The 22,168-nt window shown below is 36.4% G+C and overlaps 1 protein-coding gene across 1 annotated transcript in view; it reads right to left on the bottom strand.

The window, feature by feature from the left end:
- The window catches only part of GLRA3 (glycine receptor alpha 3), a 164,342-nt gene that overhangs the window by 72,438 nt on the left and 69,736 nt on the right, over positions 1–22,168 (bottom strand). The window lies entirely within an intron of this gene.

Genomic DNA, 22,168 nt, shown 5'->3' with positions numbered 1-22,168 from the left:
TTATATTTTAGAACAGAGATATTAATGATTCTTTTTCCCTAGAAACTTCTTTTGTAGTAATATACATTTTTGCAAACCCTTCAGAAGTTAATTTTATTTTTTCATCATTTTGCATGTTACACAATTAATGAGTTATTTTAAATGTTATATAAGTGTATTATTAATCTTGTACAACAGTGATAGAAATGTAATCATTATTTCATAATATAGAAAGACTAATTTTGACATTCTGGAAGTCAAATTTTATTATTATTATTAGAATAGAGTGTATCACGCTATTCTAATCACTTTAAATTAATTGTGTAGGAAAATATTTTGTTGACCAAGTAAAATTATATATCATGTTTGGATTCGAAAATAAGTATCCATTAATACGTGGTTTAAATTCCATCTGTATGTCACATAGTAAAAGAAGAACCACACTAAATTTTCTGACCTAGTATTTGAAATTCTTACATTATGAGGTACAAATAAATAATAATTCTATTAGGCGAATATTATAATGATTATAATATACCAGGCTCAGAAGTAAGTCTTCTTGGGATCAAATGTCAGCTCTCACAGTGAATAGCTTTCTAATCTCCCTGCACCTTGTTTGTTCAACTGTGAAATAGGGATGGTTATAACAGCACATCCTCTGATAGAGTTCTTGTGAACATTGGATTGATCCACATAAAGTACGTAGAACCACACTCATTAAATGTTAGACCCCCAAAATTAGAAGCCATATTAGATAGAAATTTGCTTGCATTTTCTGTTTCTAAATTAGTTTTGAAGTACTAGGGACATTTTGATTTGAATCTGGGATAGTTGAATTTGCCATAGAAGAATATGGGACAGATAATTGTAATGTTGAAATCTGGTGAATAATATCTTTGAAAATTTGCAGAACTATTATGATAAGCTTATCGTTGACTTCTGTATTTCAACATTTCTGTATTTTTATATTTTGTCTTTAATCAATTGCCCCTCCTCCCTCTTTATATATAAACATACATACATATACATTTTAAATTTGTTTGAGTATATAAGGCCCTTTTCCCTCATAGCAAATACAGCTGTTCACGTTTCACTTTGTGCCAGATGTTATACTAGGTGCTTCATGGGTTACTTCTACTATTCTCATAGCAAATCTGTGAGGCAGGTGTGATTATTATGTGTGCTTAGCTTCACAGATGTGGAGAAAGGAACAAAGACACATTAAGTAACTTCAATGGGATTACAGAGCTAATAAATGAAAGAGCTATAATCCAGACCAGAAGTTCTGATTTCAGCGTTTTAACGATATACTGACTGCATAATACACTGCCACTCATGATTGCTTTGTATGTAAAACAAACATTTTATAAACTAACGCAGATTCTGGTTTATGTGGTTTATGGTGGGGTCTTTTGGTAAGGAATTTGGGGACTTACTGATCAACATGCTCGCTGATGGGAAATTGCAAGCACTAAAACTAAGTGTTCCCAGATTAAATCGAATTGTTGCCACATTGTCATTTGTCCTTAGGGGTACCCTGGTGGGAGACCAAATTTAGTAGAGAGCACAACCCTATGTATCAGCTAAAATGACATATAGAATATTATTGTCTTATTTTGCCTTACAGGGAAGCATAGGATTGCTAGAAATGAACTGAAATGACCAATTAGAAAAAAAGTAGAAAGAATCACCTAAAGTTAACAAAGAAAGTTAAGTACTTCTCTTTTCTTTGGTTCATAATTCAGTTAATTTTTAAATTCCTTAGTGTTTTCAGGCAATTTCTAATCCAGTAGCTAAGCCTACCCCCAACCCCTTCCCCCTTCCTTTTCTCCCTGCCTTCTCACTCCCTCATTTCTGCACTTTTGTGCCCTTTCCTCTCCTTCCTTCTCTATTCCTTTCTGTTTCTGTGTCTCTGTCTCCCTCTCTTTCCCTCCCTCTCTCCTCCTCCCCTTCACTCACAAACCTGCCCGCAGCACTCCTGCCCCCTCTGCCTCTTTAAAACCTGCTGCCAAATTATTATTTTGTTGTTGTGGGCAGGTGTTTTTACATTGTATTGTTACAGATCAAAGAAAATATATATCTACAATGCTGCCACTGTTGATACCTTAATACCTTTGTTTTCTTTCCTTCCTACACATTTTCACACAGTTGAAATTTATCATACCTGCTCTATGCATCCTTCATTTCACTTAATGTATTTTATGCATTTCCTGGTAATCCTCTTAATCATCATTCCAGTGGATATATGATGCACTTTTCTTACACAAATACTTTTTCATGTGATTGAAAAGGGTCTAGTGCCTATGGAATTACACAGTTTGTGAAAAACTGAAATGTGTTCATTTATTTTCAATAACCAAATATATATTTTTGCTTTATGTCTCAATAAATCTGAGCAAGAATTAGGAGTATAAAGTATTTCTAAAAAAGAATGTGCCAGGCATATAATCAGAAGGTAATATGTCTAAAACAAGACTCTTTGAAAATGGCACTGTAAAAATAATCATCACAAAACAGCACAACAATAACCACCAAGTACAGTATTTTTTCTGGACCACTTGAATGCTTTCCAGTTGATTATAAAAATTTTCATCTAAAATGGGGTTTGTAGTGGCAATTATCACTGCCTTTCTTATTTATAATTTGATTTAATGAGAATGGTTTTACGAATTCAACATTCAGTATACTAATTAATCTTTTGAAAAAGATGCTCTTTCCCAGGTTAAAGAATTCAGTTTCTACCTCTATTTTTAAAGTTATTGATGATACTGTTGAAGCTATTGTTAGGAAGTGGTACTTAACCTTATTAAATTATTGGAAATTTATTTGAGAGTCATGTGGTTTTTAACTTGATACAAATTTTGCCCCAGTATATCATTAATCATTTACTGTCTGTAAAAAGTAAGATGTGAATACCTAATGGTATATACATATATTGGAGCACGTGTACATTGAAAAGTTGAGATAGATTATATATTTTTAGCTAAAAACTCAACAGAATTTATTCAAATATTAAAAGATCAATATTATTCTCAAAGTTATTTAGCATTATGCAGCAAATGCTTATTTTATCATATATTGCCAACCTGGAATTTAGTTTAGTGTTGATAATACAATAGTGAAAGATAATCTCTGCTCTCCAATTGCTCACTATATTGTAGAAAATAGCCTGTAAACAGATAATTTTTTTCACATTATAATTGCTATGTTGGAGGCATGTACAGCAAGCTAGGAAAACACAAAGAAGGGCTAGCTAATAGGGACCAAGGTGGAGTGGTTGGGGAAGACTTCCTGAGGAAAATCTAATTGGGCTTCGTTTTCAAAATGAAATAAAATTTAGCTGGGCAAACATTGGGGCCATAATAAAACGTGTCCTGTAAAATATTGGACAGAAAATCCAGTAACCACTAGATTTTTGTATGATTAATATAGGAATCTGGCTGAATCTTAATTATTATAATTTTTATATATATATGGGGCCCTATGACTGCAAATTATTTTCTGGATGAAGGTACAAACTATATATACTTCTTAAAAGTATTGCTGTCTTACAAGACAAGAAGAGGATTCTTCAAAGACAAAAAGAGTAGCAAAAATAAGAGTGAGCTAAAACCAAAGGAATGATAAACAAACACAAATGCCTAAACTGGGAGACTGAGCCTTGGGCCACCACAAGGTAGAAAAACAGAACTTGTGACTGAGGATTAATTAATTAGACCCTCAATATTATCATAGATTAGGTTGAAACAAATATGAGCTCATAACAATGACAATACTTTAACTAAAGACAAAAGAAACCAGACATGAGCAGACATGGACTTCAATGGAAATACCAGATCAAGAATAGGAAATAAACATGTAAAATGTATTTAAAGAAATAAAAGATAAAGTTGATAATAGGAAGCTATAATACCAGAAATAGTTTTTAAATAATCGAATAGAATAATAAATGAAATGAAAATATAATTGTTGAAATTAAAAGTTTAATGAATGTGTAAAAGCATATAAGAATCAGTTGAAATGAGAATTGAACAGAATGTACAGCTAAAGAAATATCCCAGATTAAAATAGTGGGAGAAAGGGAGAAAGAAAAATTTTTTTAAAGTTGAGTCTTTAAGGATAAAATGGAAAAACCTGAAGTAATCTGCATCTAATTAGGATCCAAGAAGGATGAATTAGAGTAGAGAAAGCCAATAGTCAGAGAAAATGACAAGGATTTTCAGAACAAACATAAGAAACTAATGCTCAGATTCAGAGAACTCAAAATATATCAATAAAGGTATGTAAAAATAAGTTTATATGAAGACATTATATGAAAACTGCAGAATAGCAAAGGAAAAGAAAATACCTTTTAAAAAAATCACCTTTCTATTGCCAAATAATATTTCATTGTGTGGAATATCACATTTCATTTATTCATTCATCAAAAAGGAATGGAGTACTGACACATGCTACAACATGAATGAAATATTACACTAAAGAGGCCAATTACAAAAGACCATGTATTGTACGATTCCATTTATAGAAAATGTCCACATCAGACAAACCTATGGAGACAGAAAGTAGATTCCTAGTTGAGGGGAAGCAGGGAGTGACATGGATGTTAGGGAGTGATAAATGTCCAAAAATATTTGTGATGATGGTTGTGCAACTGTGTGAATATTCTAAAAATCACTTAATTATAGACTTTAGTTAGATTAATTGTATGGCATGTGTACAGTAAGTACTTATCACCTATACTGGAAAATACTTAGACTGGCAGAAGACTTCTCAACATCAATAATGAAATTCACAATATAATGGGTCTATTTACTCAAAATACTAAGAGAAAATTACAGTGAACTCTGAATAGTGTACTCAGTAATATAATCTTTCAAAACTGAAGATGAAAGAAAGTCATTAAAGAAAAATACACAGCTTAATCTTGAACATTTATAAAGTGGACTTCTAATCAATTTACTTCAGAAAGACAGAAAAAAAAAAAAGCCACAGAATCCGGTTCCGAAATGCAAACAGAAATGATGAGAGGGCCTTCCCTGGTGGCACAGTGGTTGAGAGTCCGCCTGCCAATGCAGGGGACACGGGTTCGTGCGCGGGCCCGGGAAGATCCCACATGCCGCGGAGCGGCTAGGCCCGTGAGCCATGGCCGCTGAGCCTGCGCATCCGGAGCCTGTGCTCCGCAACGGGAGAGGCCACAACAGTGAGAGGCCCGCGTACCGCAAACAAACAAACAAACAAAAAAAAACCCTCAAAGAAATGATGAGAAACTGATTAAAGTGGATATAAATTCAACTAGTCTTACTCTATATAAAAATGTTGCTATGAATACATAATTTATGAGGTTTAAATGAACTGAAAGATTGGAAAGATAATATCATATACTAAGACTAAAATTGTATGTAGAAATACATCCAAAATATGTTAAAGACTTTTATGCAGAACATTTTATAATTTCTTGACAGCATAAGTACTTAAATGGAGAGAGATGCCATGATTATACAAAAAAGATTAAATATTATGAAGGGAGCAATTGTTTCCAAATTAGTTGTTAGATTTAGTGCAATTTTGTCAAAGTCCAACAAATTTTTTGAGGAAATTGACAAGCAAATCTTTAATATATATTTATATTAATCACACAAATTATAAGCTTCAGGAATAGCCAAGGCATGTTTATAAAAGAAGAACAAAAGTAGAGTGATTTCCTGTAATAGATACTTAAAATGACTAAAATGCTGTAAGACATTATGATATTGGTGCAAAGATAAAATGACCAATGGGACAAAATGAAGAGTCTGAAAACAACCCTTATTTGATATATAAAGGAAGTAGTTTGCAGATTAGCATTGGGTGCTTAATAAATGTTTCTGTATATGACAAAAAGTTCACATTCTATCCCAATGTGACACCGCTCAAGAAAGCAAGTTTTGGGTAAAAGTTCAAGTATAAGAGTAAAATTTTTAAAAATAGAAGATATAGCAGAGTAGTCTATGGCCTTGAGGTAGGGTAGATTCTTTAATAAATTCTATGATGTCAAAATTAAGAAATTCTATTCATCAACAGGCCACTTAAGGAAAATGGAAAAACAAACCACAGTGGAAAAAGGTATTTGCCACACAGGTATAACTGACAATTGGCTACTGCCAGACTATAAAAAATCTCATACCAATGGATGAGAAAAAGACAAAAAACTGAGCAGAATATAGTCAGAAGAAGACATGTTTCACTGGGCAGAGACCACAAATGTCCAACAAATATGTGAAAAAATGTTCAAATTCACTGGTAAACAAAGATGTGCTAATTACGATATTGAGTACCATTTTATACCCACTGGGTTATTAAAAATAAGAAGTTTGATGATACGCAATTTGGCAAGGATATGGAGCAAAATGATAGTTTATATACTGCAGCTGAAAATAGAAAAAGTGGGGAAAATTGACATTGTATTATAAATTTGATATGTGAATACTCAAGATACAAAAATTTTAGTTCTAAGTATAAATCTTAAAGAAACCCTTCCACATGTGCACCAGGTGACATATACAAAATATTTATAGCAGCACCATTAGTGATAGTGAAAAACAAAAGCAAAACAAAACAAAGACTGGAACCAATCCAAACATTCATTGGCGGGAAAATGTATAATAAATTATGTCAACAAAATCAGATACCATATAGCTGTGAAAATGAATTAACACTACTATTTGCAATGAGGATAAATCTTAGAAATGTTAAATTTAGTAAAAAGAAAAAAGCATCAAAGATATGTTATAGCACCATTTTCATAAAATTCAAAACCAAGCAATCCTGCTCTCTCTCTCTTTCTCATTTATCTATTTCTATCTATTTCTCTTTCCCTCTCTCTAATAAAATTTTGAGAGCAAAGGAATTATAAACACAAAATAGTTCACAGTGGTTACCTAGGGAGATATTAGGAGAATGGGATTTGATGGATTATACAGGTATGTTTAATATTGGTAATATTTTAGTTTTGAAATTAGGTGGTGGTTTCCACAGTGTTTGTGTTATTAAATTATACCTTGTCACTTAAATATATTACTTATGCAATTACATACCAAAATATTATATCTGAATATGAAATTAATCACTGGAAATGCTCACTGGAACTACCCTATTCATTCATGGGAAATACCCTACACACTGTAGTGTTTTGTCATTTATATACTTTGTGCAATATATTTTATGATTTATAACATGTTTTTATTAGCATCTTGTTATGCCCATCTTACATGATGTTGTAGTCGGTAGAGTGATGACCCAAAGATGTTCAAATTTCAATCCTCGGGACCTGTGAATGTGTTAACCTTATTTGGCAAAAGAGATTTTGCAGATGTGATTAAGAACCTAGAGATGGGGTTATCTGGGTGGGCCCAATGTTATCATGAGGATCCTTATGAGTGAAAAAGAGGCAAAGAGTCAGTGTCAGTGATACAATGTGGGACTGGATTGGTTTAAGATGGGGGAAGAGAGCCATGTGCCAAAGAATGCAGGCAGCCTCCAGAAGCTGTAGAAGATGGGGATGAATTCACTCCCAGAGCCTCCAGAAGGAACATCGCCCTGCAGACACCCTGATTTTAGCCCACTAAAACCCATTTTGGAGTTCTGACCTCCAAAATTGTAAGAAAATACATCTTTTGTGGTTTTAAGCCACTAAGTGTGTGGCAATTTGTTACAGCAGCAATAGGAAATGGATACATATACCTCTTAAAATTGATTTGCATACATTCTCATTCTCATTTTTTGAAGAAGTTTCTAGAACAATAGTTGTTTTTTTTTTTTTTTTTGCTAGTCATTCAAGAGGGTAGAACATTTAAGGCAAAAATCACTGGATTTACAGACAAATGGAAAAAAATAACCCAGAATGCTTCCTGTTTGTAGGAGTAGTACTCAGAGATCCTGACTAATTTCAAAATGATCAGAAAATAACTTTCCTTGCTCAAAAAACAAGGATAAAGTGCAAACTTCCTAATAAATGTTTCGCTGGTTTAGTGTTATAAGATTTTCTCACTCCGAAGTACTGTACAACATAGGTTGCTGTGCTTCAACAAAGCGCAGAACACAATAGTCAATGGTGGGGTAATTACTCGTAATGTCAGCCCTTGTTGCTCCTACCATCTGCTCTACAAACCCCACCACAAGGAGGGTGGTTGTCTGGGTCCACTGATTCTGAAATAACGGCCCATTGGGAAAGTGCTTTTCCATTCTCACTACACCAACAGGGAAGAAAGCAGTTTTATAAGAACAATTTAGAGGTTCAGAAAGATTATTTCAAATCTCTCCTTGACGTCTTCATTATCCGTATGTTTAATTATTCTCTAGAAAAGGGCAGAATTATTTTAAAATTATAACTTTTGAGGAAACTTATTTATGTACCAATGCTGGAAACATTAAGTTAAGAATTCCCAAGAACTGAGTCGACTTTCAAAGATAAATGGAAAATGAAACATAAAATCAATCCCTGTTTTTCAGGAATTGAGAGGTATTTTCTTATAAGAATGGTATTTAGGACTTCCCTGGTGGCACAGTGGTTAAGAATCATCCTGCCAATCAGGGGACATGGGTTCGAGCCCTGGTCCGGGAAGATCCCACATGCTGCAGAGCAACTAAGCCCGTGCGCCACAACTACTGAGCCCACGTGCCACAACTACTGAAGCCTGCGTGCCTAGATCCTGTGCTCCGCAACAAGAGAAGCCACTGCAATGAGAAGCCTGTGCACCACAACCAAGAGTGGCCCCTGCTCGCCACAACTAGAGATAGCCTGCGCACAGCAGTGAAGACCCAACTGAGCCAAAAAAAAAAAAAAAAGGTATTTAAAGGAAATAGTTATATAAATTCATACGATTTATCAGGATCGATTAGAACATGTGTGTTGAGTCAGTGAACTAACACACTATGTTATTCATTCAGTAACCTCTGTTTAGATTTGTCTTAGTTTGTTCAGGCTGCTATAACAAAATACCATAGACCGGGTGGCTTATAAACAACAAAAATTTATTTCTCATAGTTCTGGAGGCTGGAAGTCTGAGCTTAGGATGCCAGCAGCAGGGTGAAGGCCCTCTTTCTGGTTTCAGACTTCTCACTGTGTCCCCACATGGTGGAAAGGGCTAGGGGCTCTGGGGGATCTCTTTATAAGGGCATTGATTCCACTCATAAGGGTTCCACCCAAAGGTCCTACCTACTAATACCATCACCTTGGGGTTTCAACGTATGAATTTGTGGGGGACACAAACATGCCGACAATAGCAAGACTGAAAATCAAACCACTGGCAAAAACAATAAAAGGCTACATTCATTTAGAACACTGCCTGTGCTTACACTCTAAGGGTAGAAATTCTGGTGAGGGAAGCTTAGTCCATGGGACCATTCTTCCGAAGTTGATGGAGGTTTACTCCAACTAATATAGTTCATCCAGTTTGGGCGTGCCCGGCTTTAGAGATAAAGACTACACAAAACCACTACTTCCAGTAGCTGCTTCCTTTCAATGAAAATCAGTAATTTACGTTGCTCTTTGGTTGTAAGGTAACAGATGATCCTCTGCCTTCATGTGCTCCTAGCTCCACAGGCTCCATCGATCCAGCGATGCCCTTCTGCCTCCGGTGCTCACCTGCCTTCCTACTTGATTCCCCTGTGTCTGCAAATTGTTTGCCCAGGGCTCAGGCTTCCCACAAACTGGGCTCAACAGTCAGGTGGAATGCTTTTTCTCCTTCACTGCAAGTTTTGCCAACAAACCTATAGGTAGGGGGGCAGAATGGCACCATTTCCTGCCTCATCTTTCTGCCCAAATCATTTCATAACATCTGCTCACTCCATTTTATATTATACCAAGTAGGAAGAGGAAGTTTATATGTTTCTCATGGTTAAAGCAGCATAGACATGGAAATTCTGTCACTACTTCCATTCATGACCCCAAGTTTGTATCAAAATGTATACCCAACGTAGAATGTGCTCACTTGTTTATTTCTACTTAATGCTAATCACATAACTGACACGTTAAAATGAACCTAACCCTTTACACATAGCACTTATTAATTTTCAATTTGTATATTGAATGACATGTGGGCAGTGATCTGCTTATTATTTATTTTTTGGACTTCCAGTAAGTAATTGTTCCACTACTGGAATGTATGATTTGGATCACAAAAAGCCCAAAGTCTCTTGGAAAATGAACTATTATTTGGTCTTCAGAACATCCTATGGTCAATCAATACTATAAGAGCTCCTCAAATAAAGAAATTCTAAGGACCCACTATTAGGAAGAAAACTTTTCTGAGGATAGCTGAGAGACACTTCACAGTTTAAAAGATGGATAATAGCACCACATAATAATAATTTTTTGAAGATTTTCCAACTAGTGTTTCCTTGAATGTCTGATGTGAACTGTGTTATATTTTATGTGTCTTTTTCTTTAATTTAAATTGTGGTCAAATACATATAACATTTACCATCAGTGACTTTTAGTATATTCACAATATAGTGCAACCATCACACTTTCTAGTTCCAGATAATTTTCATCACTTAAAAGGAAACTCTGTGTCCATTAAGTGGTCACTTCTCATTCCCCCTTCCTTCCAGCCCCTGGCAACTGATAATCTGTTTCCTATCTCTACAGACAGGCCTACTCTGAATATTTCATATTAATGGAATTATACAATATATGGCCTTTTGTGTCTGGCTTCTTTCACTTAGCATAATATTCCCAAGGTTTATAATATGGGTGTTTTTAAAGTGTATTTAAAAATACATAGACATCATCTGTTTAATTTACAGAAACTTGAAGGGTCTCACTGAGATAATTACACATACAAGGTGATATAATTTTAAAGATGTGTTTTTAGAAGTGAATGCCATATATGCCATATATATACATATATATATAATCAAAATCCACAAGAACATAAAAGATGAAAACAGTATTTTTAATTGAATGATTACTTTCAGGCTTGAAACTAGATACCTTAAATAAAATTTGTAATTGAAAAAATATTGATTAAAATCTGCCTTGCGTATAAGTTTTCAGGAATATATTTAATCTTATAAATGACTAACAGCCTCACCTTGCGTTACAAGTATTTTTCAATGATACTGATATCATATCATTAATATTGAGTATGATAGCAGAGTCTGACACTAACAGAGCATAGCTAGTCTTTTCCCACCGATCAGGTCTTAATTTACTACCATCTGTAATTTGGGATTAATGTTACAGAACAGACTAACAAAGGAAGATTTATTCTGAACCTATATAACATCAAACATTACTAAAGTAAATAAATTATGCAAATCCTTTCTTTACCTTAAGGTATTCCCAGTTTAAAAACAGATTTTTTAGTTATACACTAACATAATTTTTAAATTTAATATATTATTTTGCAACAATGTTCACACTTTCCTTCATAATTTTAATGAACTTTTAACACAGCTTGGATTTGGGAAAAGACATAGTTTAATAAATAAAAACAAAGGAATGCATATTATTGGCAAAGGATTTTTATTTTGTGTGCTTTTACATTTGTCCTCAGTAGAAAAGTCAGTCATGTAAACAAATTATTCTAATAAATGTTTTCAGTATTTTTAAATTGTTAACACTGAGGCTTAAAATATGACACTTTTATATTTTAATTGATATTTAAATTTTCAGTGATTTTTCTGAAAAAACTCCTTATGACCTTTGGAAATCTTTTGATTTATGAGGGCTTATACTGTATATTATTTACTATGAAATGGTAGAGGTTGAATATTAAAAGAAAAATGTTCCACTTTGGAAAAGTTTTAGTGAGCTAAATTTTTTTTTTTTTTTTTTTTTTTTTGGCGGTACGCGGGCCTCTCACTGTTGTGGCCTCTCCTGTTTCGGAGCACAGGCTCCGGACACGCAGGCTCAGCGGCCATGGCTCACGGGCATGTGGGATCTTCCCGGACCAGGGCACGAACCCGTGTTCCCTGCATCGGCAGACGGACTCTCAACCACTGCACCACCAGGGAAGTCCTTGCCACATTCTTTTTGATTAAACCAAGTGACAAAACCAATCCAGGTTCAAAGAGAAGAAAAATAAGATTCATTCTCCCTTTTGATGAAAGGAGCAGGAAATTCACATTTCAAAGAAGTATGCAAAGAGGTACGGAAAGTTATGGCAGTGATCTTTGCAAATCATCTACCATAAGGCATCAGGGCAATAGATGGAAAATCATTATAATGAAAAGACCACAACAGGTGAAAGGAAAAGCTGGCCTGTATTTCTCTCCAACATGCATACCTCACAGAGATATCACTGCTTTAAGTCATAGTAGTAAAATATTTTTAAAATATTATTAAAGAAAATTTATAAATTAATCAGACTTGCTCTTAAAAACAGTAGATTGACTACTTTTCTTTTTTCTGACTTAGACAACTTTCTCACGAGTAGAAGGATCACATAAAGTATTTTTAAAACAGAGATTTCTTGTGCCCATTTATATCCTAAAAATCACAAATACATCATAATTAAAGGCTATGTAGAAAAAAACCTAGGGAGGGCCATATAACAAGGGCATTCTGTATTTTGAATTTAATAAAGTATTACTTTAAAACTACAAGAATGATATCTTTTTATGATGCAGAACCTAGGTAGAAGAGATCTAACACTGCATGAGGTAAGAGATTATTTGCTCATCTCTGAGTTTTGTTCAGCTTTGATCCAAGTAAATAAAATTTTTCTTTTTTCAACACACATCATAATCGGCATGATCTAGAAATTTCATAACATGTTTTTGTAAAACTAAAATTAAAAAATAAACAAGTATGACAAAACATAATACAGCTCAGCGACTGTGTTTTTAAAAGAGAAAAATATGAAGAAAATATTTTAAAATTTTAAGAAATATTTTTTGTTAGGACTGACAAGCCAAAATTGAGTCATATTTGCATTCATATTGACCAGGGGCATATCTAAGTCATTTGGGGCTAAGAGAATGTATTGTTCAGTGTTTTTAATATATATGAAATATTTTGAAAAATCTGATTTGAAGAGTAAGAGCAGTAAATCTTGCTTTGAATATTGAGTTGGTCAGAATGAATTAAGTTTTATAACGTATTGCACAATAACTGTAGTACTAAAAATTGTCAAGGGCAAACAATTTAGCCTTAATAAGTAAGGCTTATAAGAAATAGAAGCCCCAGAAAAGAAAGAGGATTACAGAACTATATTGCATTTCAAATCCAATAGCCACTGGGCTTGTAGGGGGCAAGATACTGCTTCAACTGATGCAGAAATTTAAGAAGGTAAAATATCTACCTCTTTTGTTTGAAATGTTTGCTTTTTCCTCTCTGTTTCAAGAGAAGAGGGGAAAAAAAGTAGTAATTCAGACTAGCAATATGTCATTTGCAAGTTGTAAAGTTGCCATGATCACGGCAGACAAATGACAGCTCTTACAGTCATTTCATCACCTTTCCCAGAAGGACATAAAGTACTAGAAGAGAATGTCTGTGAATACATCATTCCCCTTCTTAAGATACCCTGGTCCTTATGAAACCCAACCTTTATCCTAAGGAGTGGAGCTGATGGGAAGGGATGATGCCATAGAAGAGAGATGGCAGATGACTGAAGGCCCATGCTGTGGCTCTTTTGTTTTACCTTGCCCTTCTCATTTCATAGCAGCAAGAAAGAACCACCTGTGTGATTATACAAACCTCCATGTATGTTGCGGAACAAAAGCATTTCTTTGGGAAATACAGAAATAAGGTATTTCCTCCAGTCTAATTTTAGACTTGCTGACTTACACAAATAGTAGAGAGTTCCTGTATCCTCCTGACCCAGCTTCTCCTAATGTTAATATCTTATATGACAATAGTATAATGTTTGGAACCAGAAAATTAACATTGATATGATACTATCAACTTACCTACAAACCTATTTTAAATTTCACAAGTTTTCCCTCTAATGTCTTTTTTTCCTTGGCCTAGGATCTGATGCAAGATCTCACATTGCATTTAGCTGTTCACTAGCTCCAATCTGTGACAGTCTCTCAGCCTTTTTTGTCTTTCATATCCTTGACGCTTTTGAGAAATACTGGCGAGTGATTTTATAGAAGTCCCTCGATTTGAGTTTTTGTGATGTTGTCTCACAGTTAGATTGGTATTGTTCGTTTGTAACAAGAATATCGCTGAAAGGATACTATTTTCTTCTAAGTGCATCCCATCAGGGCAGACGATGTTGACATACCTCATTATTGGTGATATGAAGCTGGATTATTTAGTTAAGGTGGTGTCTGCCATGTTTATTCACAGTGAAGCTACAGTGAAGTTTATTTGTTACTGTTTGCATTATATTTGGGGTCTTCCCACCCCAAATCCTGGCTGATTTCAATCATTTCTCTGTTTTTGCTGAGGTAAAACCTTACCATAGTTCTATAAGTCAGAGCTATACAAAATTATTCCCAGAGATCCCTAGGGCATTTTAAAGACTTTTTGTTATTTCTGAAATTTGTATGTTTCATACACTAGATGTTTACACTTAAGTCAGCATTTCCATAATTTTAAGTTGAAAAACTCTTATTCGAACAATGGTGTGTTTTAAAAGTGACAGCACCTTAGAATGACAAGTGAACTCACAGGAAGAATGGAGCCTTAAGTTTGAAGAAGTTAGGTCTATCTCAATTACATTCAGAATTTCTTTTACATACTCATAACCAAACTACACATGCTATAGATCCTATTGTGATATGTTCTATTATTAGTCACCCAATATTCTTGCTTTTCTCTTTGTGGCTCTTTCTCTGAAGTGGAATTATACATCCCTGCCTTCTGAACTCAGGAATGGCCATGTGACCTAAGAGGTAAATATGAGAAAATTAGACAGTGAGGTGGTAGGGGTAGCAGTAGAGGCAAGAATAGCTGAGGAAGGACCAGAAATGCAAAGGAAGGAGGCAAGATAAAATATGGCACCTGGAAAAGGTGAAAGTTCCATGATTTATCCGGAATGCAGAGTGGGTTAGGAGTTGGGATGGAGAGAAACATGGGGTGGGACAGGTTATATAGGCTATAGTAAGTCAAAGGAATTTGAATTTTTCTCTAAGAGCAAATAATTGGGAACCAATGAAGGAGCAGAAAAACGACAGGATCTTATTTGAATTTTGAACGATCCCTGTAGCTTCAGGGTAGAGGCTGGACGGGCAGTATAGCAGGCGCCGAGTTAGATGCTGTGGCTGTGACTGTCATGGCAGTGATAGATGATCTCTAGAATGGTGGCAAAGCAACAGACTTGAAGAAATATTTGGGAAGTGAGTTGCTGGGACTTTGTGATTCATTAGATATTGGAGTACGAGAGAGGAAGAAATGGATCCTCAGTTTTCTGGCCAACGCAATGAGATAGCCAACTCAGGAGACAAAGCAGACTCAGACACGGTGATCTTCAGGGTTTTGTGCAATTGCAGAAGATACACAGTTCAGATATTTGAGAAAAACTTATTCACTAAAGTGCAGTATCTGTGTACAATTCATTTAATCTTTGCTATTACAGCATATGTACAGGCTAGTTCAAATACTCTGTTCCAAAGTTATTTATGTTTGTTCTTTGCTTTCCCATCCTTTTCATGTACAGACAGGCTACAGCTACTGAGATAAAAATTACCACTACATGTGTGGATGGCAATTAAAACCAAGGAAGAGGAGTAACTCACATAGAGAGGATGAATATAGCAAGGAAAGAGCCTGTGATTGAACCCTGAGAATGCCCAGCATTCGGAAAACAGAAGGAAGAAAAGGCGATACATTTATTTGGGAAGTAGTGGTCAGAGTCAGAAAAGCAGGAAACCAAGGCAAGAGAGTTTTCAGGAAGAACAGCATGATCAATAGTGGCCAGTTTGCAAAGAGGTCAACAAAGTCAAGGGTTAAGCAATTTATTGCGGTTATTGAATACACTGGAAATAGGAGTTTTAGTGAAGTGATTGGTGAGAAGCCAGATTGAGGAAAGAGTACTAGATAAGGAATTAGAGAATGGGATCTTGTACAACCACTTGAAGTAATTCAGCTGTCAGAGGAAGCAGAGAAATATGGGAACAGCTAGAAGTGGATACGTCATCCAGGGAAAGGTTTAACTTTAAAAAGACAATTAGCAAATTGAAAAGTTTAAGGGAGGACACAAAGAAGGCAAGATCATAATGCATTGATAAGACATTGAAAGTGGTCCTGGAATACAAATGACTTCAGGATTTGATCTAGAAAAAATTGGGGATCAGTCTTATGTGAAAGGAGCGAAATATGCCTCAATATATTATCAGAAACATTGGTGTGGATACAGGCTGGCTCTTAGGTTTGGTGGCAGGTAGATAAGGGGGTTTTGTGTGCTGGTTTCTACTTTTTCTGTGAAGACAGAGGTAAGGTCCTCTGTTCAGAATGGGAGGACAGGTTTGGAAGTTTGACTACAGTGTGGTCTGCGTGGAAGACCCACACTCAACCTCCATTTGACCCTTCTTCTAATGCATCTTCCTGTGCTGCAGACACCAGAAAGACAGAACATTAAAGCGAGGGATCTTTAGACAGATAGACAGATATTAATAAAAACTGTATGTATTTAAGGTGTACAACATTATGTGCAGCATGTATATACATATACTTAAAGAAATGATTACTTCAGTCAAGCTAGTTAACATATCTCTTCACAGAAGTTACATGGAGATGTTAACTTTTTTTTGTGACAACACCTAAAATCTACTCTCTTAGCATCTTTCAAGTGTTCAATATGGTATTATTAACTATAGTCATCGTGCTGTACAAGAGACCTCTAGACTTATTCATCCTATACAACTGCAATTCAGACCCTTCGATGAATATCTCCGCATTTCTGCCACTGCCTACTCCTGGTAGCCACCATTTTACTCACTGCTTTTATGAATTCAGCTTTTTTTTTTAAGATTCTATAAAAAAGTGTGATCACACAGTATTTGTTTTTCTATGTCTAGCTTATTTCACTTAAAATTAGCCATCTTGGGAATTCCCTAGAAGTCCAGAGGTTGGGACTCAGAGCTTTCACTGCGAGGTCCCAGGTTCAGTCCCTGGTTGGGGAAACTATGATCGTTCAAGAAGCCACATGGTGCAGCCAAAAAAAATAAATAAACAAATTTTAAAAAAATTAAAACATAAAATTAGCGATCTTGATGTCACTTATGTCTCACCATTCAGGTGCACTTCTTGGCTTGACCACAACCTGCTCATTCTGAGTTTCTGGGGTTGTGATAGCATTGAGTTTTTCTGCAGCAGTATCAGTGGAGTACCCATTTTTTGTCACTAGTTTCATTCTTGTTGAATTGGGTCAACAGTGCATATCTAGCAGTTCGTGGTGGCTTGGTTGTTGTGATGGTTTCCTGAATCCTACATTTTAGCAGACAGTGTGATCCTGGAACCTCCTGATTCACCTTCCTTCTGATTCATCATCTTGACAGCAGCTTTGCTGACAAGCAAAATCTGTAGTATAATTCTTCTTCCACTTTCCAGGAATTTTATAGGCATCTGATTCCCAGGCGTAAATCCATTTCTGTGAAGTAGTTCCTGTTACAGCCACTGAACACCAACTGGATCAGTATTTGTCACCAGAAGTAAGTTGCAAAAAATGGAAACCACGGACTCTTCAATTTGCCTGTTTATCTTTGAAGACCATGCTTATTTCAACCACAGAAAGGAGAGGACACTAATAGTGCATGGAAACCAGTGGGAAAATGAACTGAAATTTTTAACCAGGACCATCCAAAGTGAAGTGTATGAAAAATGTAAGGCCATAGGATTCAGGGAAAGAGAAGTGGGCTGCTTGCTTCTAATTGTACTGGGAGTTTAAAGAAAAAAATATTCAGTTCAGGAATTTAAATCCTTAGGTGAAGGCATGGCTGGAAAGCCAGGGATTTCTCATGATCTTCTTCACAGAGTGTCTTATCTTCTGTAGCTTCCTGGGTGAAGATTGTATGGCTGAGAACTAGATGCAAAGGATGAACCTGTGGATTACTAAACCAGAAAGCACTTTCGATTCACTTCTTTGCAGGGTGACATATGTGAATGTTAGGGCCTTGACTGGGAAGGGGTGAAGCTTCAAGCATTAGAATGGTAAACATTAGGAAGATTTGGAAACCTCCAAGTATCCTGAGCAGCAAAGCTCCACTGCTCCTGTGTTTGCAAAAGCTTCTTCTTCTGGCCAGTGTGATGAGGGGTATGCCTATTCTCACTGTACTCTACTTCAACCAACCATCGTTGCCCCCAGACTTATAACTAGGATTAGATCTCAGAAAGCAGCCAGTGAGCCAGTTACAGGCAATCCCAGGAGGAGAAGTTTTACACCCCAAGGTATTGCTAGATGTTCCTAATTTATATGTGCATAAATATTTATATGTGGGATGGATTCTGAGAGTACTAGACCATGGAGTGTGAAATGAAATTTTAGAATTGGTTAAATTTATTGATCTGGGTGCCTTTACTGAGATTCTGGATTTAATGTGTTAGCTCAGGGAGCTAGGAGTTGTTCCGGTTGCTTGCTGATTTGGTTAACTAAAAGCTGGAACAGCAGGGACCTGTGCAGAATGAGGTTGGTATACTATACATTTGTTAGTCAATCACAGAAGATATCCAAAGACTTAGGAAATAAGAGACATAGAAATGGATTTAAAATGTGTGACCAGTTTATTCACTCCTCCCAGCTCAGTACCCTGAGAGGGCTTATTTACCAAGGCTTTGAAAAATACACTGGAGAGTGACAGAAAAGCATCTTTTTAAAAAGCACTGCGATGGCTGTCCTTTGAAAGCAATTGCCATCGTAAGATATTGCCACTGAAATGTGCTCCTAGATTTTAGTGGTGAGATAGTTGCCAGGGTGACAAATATCACTTAGCATTACTTACTTAATCCCAGAGGCAAAATAGACATAGTTCCCATAACTGGAGCAGAGTTGGAGTGCCTATTCAGAACATGTGAGCCACAGCGATCTTTGATGGTAGGTGGTTGATCATGGGGTCAATAAGTCTGAAATATATGGGTAACTCATTAAGGAAGATCCTACTTGTTCTGAATAATCGAAAGAACTCTAGGGCTGACGAATAGAGAATTTACTCAGGTTACCAAGAGAGACACAAACTTCATTTAATTAGAAGACGTGAGTTCACAGACTCAAGCTCCTTTGGAGAAGGACCCTCAGTACATCACAAATGCATGCTGTGTTTCTTCCTACAGGACTCAGAAGCAATGTATTATGACTGCATGCTGAGAAACAGGAAGTACAAAGATCAATCCTTCTGAAAATGTTGGACCACAGATCTCAGTTAATCCCAGTTCCTGGACATACGAAATACTACTATTGTCAACTGGTCAGAGTGGCAGGTTATGGGAGAGTTAGATAGTAATTAAATTTTGACGAGAACTTATCTCACTTTGGTTTCAATGATTCTGTGAATCCATTCTGTTTTATGTTCTCATTTCCTAAATGAATGGCTGGAGAGTTTATATATATAAAACCCCACCAACTGCAGAATTCTTACATAATCTCTTTGACTTGTGAAGTAAGAATTATTAAGATGAGAAGACTCATATGGAATTCTCTGAAGCCCTTTTCTTCTCAATACAGCAAATGAAGAGTAGCGTTGAATTCCTGGGAGAGCCAATGAAATGAGTGACTCCTTCAAAGACTTGCATGGTGGTGGGGTAGTGATTCCCTTCACATCTCCATATAACTTTCCTTTTGGCCTATGCAGCAGACACTTCAATCTTGAAAAATGACAATGGACTATTTTAACTTCATTCAGCTATTCTTCAATTACAGCTGTTGTTCCACGTGTAATCCCTTTATTGCAGCAAACCAATAGTACTGTCACCAGCACCTGGTTTATGACTGATGCATTAAAGACATTTTTCTATATCCTAAAGCAGAGAACATCAGGATCATTAGCTTTCATCTGGTATAGATATCTCTGCTGCTCTGCAGAGAAGAAATGGATCCAATTCTGCAGCCTAGTGCCATAATTGTCTATGAGAACGTTGATCACCCAGCTTCACAAGACATCCCACTGTTTGGCTATATTGAAGAGATCATGCTGCTAGAATAGGTAAGTAGAAAATAGCAGATGCCTTTAGAAGAGCCAGAGCGTAGGAGATAAGCCCCAGGAGACTTCAGCAATGTTTTAGGGCATAGAGGGATTGGAGCATGACTGGATAACTCTTTAAAAATGAAGGACAAGCTTTTTCCTTCCCACTAAGAAAGAGACAATACTGACTGGGCCTTTTTGAATTATGGCAACAACATATACCACATTTGAGTATGATGTTTTGCCCTGTTCACTAAGTAACCATGAGAATGCGAATTTTGAGCGGTAATCAACCTACCAACACTTCCAACACTTTTATAACTCTCTTCATCTTTGCACTGTATCCATTTCCACATAAAATAACTAGAGTGTGTTTTGTTTTTATGCAACTCGGTGCCAAAAGACAGGAGACAAAGAGATCTGAAATTAACATCAAAGCTTGAGATTTTTGAATTTGTTCCAACTTTGGAGGAAATTTCATGTTTTGACCAAGTGCTGGGTATCCATAGCGATGGGTGATGGAAGTTAAGTAAAAAAGATGTTTATCGAAGGTAAGCTCGGGGGCATGGAGAGGCTGGATGCTCCACCTGCTTAGAACTAAGGCCGACCTGGAGACGGAGGACCGCCAAAGTCTTAAATGCATGAGTAGAGTGACCACAGCCCTGGAGTGTGACAAGCCTATGCAGGGAAGGAGTGTGGATGGTTGAAGATAGTAGCTTCAAAGCCGAATTGAAGAGGAAGGGTCAGGAAGTGGAATAAAGTAAGGAGGACACTGAGATACTCCCTGACCTGAGGTTCGCGAGCGATGGAGGCTGAATGGCCTGCTCTTCACAGGTGACGGAAGTAATGGAGAAAGTCCTCCTTCAGTAATATCAAGAAAATGCAGCTACTCTTCATGGGCAAGGGTGTGTTTGTGTGTGGTGGGGAAGCAGCAGCAGACGAGCAGGTAGGAGTAGGAAGAAGATAGCTGTTAATCGGGAAACAGGGCTTGTAGAGGGAACAGTGGGCACATTAAGGAGGGAGATAAGACGTGGGAGGAGGGTCATAGGTGAGGCTGAGAGTAACAGTTTACTCCAAGTGCTGTGAATGAAAATATGTGGAATGTGAAACATAGCATCTGGGACCAGCATCAAGCTGTTGAAAAGATGACCCCTAAGCCCCATTCTGGTTAATGGGGGTGGAAGGGAGAGGAGGACAGAGGCCCATGACCGGGCCCTGGGCATCCTGCTGAGGCTTTACTAATAAATGGGTTGATCTTCAAGTTCTTAAGGAAGTTTTCAGGCCATTCTTGAAAGTGACTTATGAAGCACTTTCCCCTCTGTGACCCTATTTCTGTTTTATAAATAACTTCATTTGTACCATTTTCTTAGATTCCACGTGTAAGTGATATCATATGATATTTGTCTTTCTCTGCCTGACTTCCCTCAGCATGTCAATCCCTAGGTCCAGCCATGTTGCTGCAAATGGCATTATTTCATTCTTTTTTTATGGCTGAGTAATATTCCATTGTATATATGTACCACATCTATTTACAAAAGAGAAATAGAGTCACAGATGTAAAAAACAAATTTATGGTTACCTGGGGGGCAGGTGGGGGAGGGATAAAGTGAGAGACTGGGATTGACACATACACACGACTATATATAAAACAGATAACTAATAAGAACCTGCTGTATAAGCACAGGGAACTCTACTCAATACTCTGTAATGGTCTATATGGGAAAAGAATCTAAAAAAGAGTGGATATATGTGTATGTATAACTGATTCACTTTGCTGTACAGCAGAAACTAACACAACGTTGTAAATCAACTAGACTCCAATAAAAAATTAATAAAAAAAAGAACTTTCCCCTCAGAGATCTACTAAGGTACAGTGTCTTCCTAGTAAAAATTACTCTTATAGCACCTTAACAAGGAAAAGAGAAGCTTATCTATTTATCTATCAATCGATTTATTTTTGAGTAAATCACGCTTTTCTAGAACCTTCCTCTGGCTAAGCCACGATAGTAACATTATATGTCATATATACTATGTGTGTTTCACAAAGATCTGTCGCCACTGGAGCAGGCATGAGGGATGCACTCCATGGAAAATATTTTGAGAACAATTTTATCAAATAGTGAAAGATACGATGCAGCGATGT

The sequence above is a fragment of the Pseudorca crassidens genome, chromosome 7 (assembly GCF_039906515.1).
Source record: "Pseudorca crassidens isolate mPseCra1 chromosome 7, mPseCra1.hap1, whole genome shotgun sequence".
Lineage (NCBI taxonomy): Eukaryota > Metazoa > Chordata > Mammalia > Artiodactyla > Delphinidae > Pseudorca > Pseudorca crassidens.
The sequence above is the reverse complement of the archived record's forward strand: the minus strand, read 5'-3'. Positions and strand labels throughout refer to the sequence as shown.